The 1,592-nt window shown below is 40.6% G+C and overlaps 1 non-coding gene across 1 annotated transcript; it reads left to right on the forward strand.

Moving 5' to 3' along the window:
- Positions 1 to 153: 153 nt before the first annotated feature.
- On the forward strand, positions 154 to 257 carry LOC127740159 (small nucleolar RNA R71). The gene has a single exon (XR_008000840.1). It is a non-coding gene; the product is annotated as a small nucleolar RNA R71 (small nucleolar RNA).
- Positions 258 to 1,592: the final 1,335 nt, after the last annotated feature.

Here is a 1,592-nt window from a genome sequence, read left to right on the forward strand (position 1 = left end):
TACTCATTCTCAGCCACTGTCTCAATCACTTCAATGGCTTCTTCCACAGTCTTTTTCCTGTTCAATGAACCTCCTGATGAATGGTCTACAGCCTTCCTTGATTCATAAGAAAGTCCATCATAGAAAATATGCAATTGCACCCAGTCAGGGAACATGTTTGGTGGGCATTTCCTTGTCAACTCTTTGAACCTCTCCCATGCCTCGTAGAGAGTTTCACCCTCTTGTTGTCTAAAAGTCTGAACCTCATATCGAAGCCTATTGACCTTTTGTGGGGGGTAGAAACGTGCCAGAAACTTGCTTTCCACCTCATCCCAGGTTGTTAGGCTGTCCCTTGGGAATGATTCCAGCCACTTGGCTGCCTTGTCCCTAAGTGAAAATGGAACAAGAGCAGTTTATAGGCATCTTCTTGGACTCCATTGGACTTCACAGTGTCGTAAATTCTCAGGAATTTTGTGAGATGTTGGTTTGGATCTTCATTAGCACTCCCACCAAATGAACAATGATTCTCCACCAGTGATATTAGCTGTGGTTTGAGTTCACAATTGTTGGCCTGAATGGGTGGTTTCTGAATGCTGCTACCACAATTCCTAGAGGTTGGGTTTATGTATGAACCAAGAACCCTCCTCTCTGGAATGGCATTGTTTCCATCAGCTCTCTCATGGTTGTGAACTTCTCTATCCATGTTGAGATCTAGAGCTTCCTCAAAATTGTCCTCAGATTCTCCTTCAGATTCTTCTTCTCCCAGTACTCTCTTCCCTCTTGCTTCCCTTCTAAGTTTATGAAGGGTCCTCTCTGGTTCGGTATATGGAGGAGTTGATGTCTTCCTCTCCTACCTGTCATACAAGAACACAGCACAGGCAACAAACAAGTGAAATACTCTTGGTTAATGGAAGAGTATGGTTAGAGCAGTTGAGGAATTAATTCAAATAGTTAGTGGGTCAGTGAGTTAGTTGCTTGAATTTAAAGGCATAAAGAAAGAAAAAGCAAATAACAGAGTGCAGGAATTAAAATCAACAAGTAACTTGAACTAAATTAACAAAACAAGAAAAATGCTCAATCTAGTTAACTTCCAATTTGAGAATTGTCAATCGAAAACCAATCCCCGGCAACGGCGCCATAAACTTGATAGCTACGATTTTAGGAAATTGCACAATCAGCAAAAATTCCTTCCGGCAAGTGCACCGGTTATCATCAAGTAAAAACTCACAATAGAGTGAGGTCGAATCCCACAAGGATTGGTTGAGTGAGAAATTCGGATTAGCAGTGTGTTCTAGTTGAGCGGAATCAAGATTCAGATGAGAATTGCGGAATGTAAAATTGGCGGGAAACGTAAATGGCAAGAAATTGAAATTGCGGAATCTTAAATTGCATGAATTAAAGAGCGAGAAGCTAAATTGCTGAAATTAAAAAGGGATCGGGGTGATTGCATGAATTTAATTGCAGAATGTAAAGAGAAAGTGGTAGATCAGAAATGGGGAATTCATTGGGTTTCAGGAGATATTGAGATCTCCGAATCAAAACATTTTTATCCCTTCCTCAACCAATGCATTCATTGAATTTTGCTTAGCAATCTTATATGATTGGATCCCAAT

The sequence above is a fragment of the Arachis duranensis genome, chromosome 6 (assembly GCF_000817695.3).
Source record: "Arachis duranensis cultivar V14167 chromosome 6, aradu.V14167.gnm2.J7QH, whole genome shotgun sequence".
Classification (NCBI taxonomy): Eukaryota; Viridiplantae; Streptophyta; class Magnoliopsida; order Fabales; family Fabaceae; genus Arachis; species Arachis duranensis.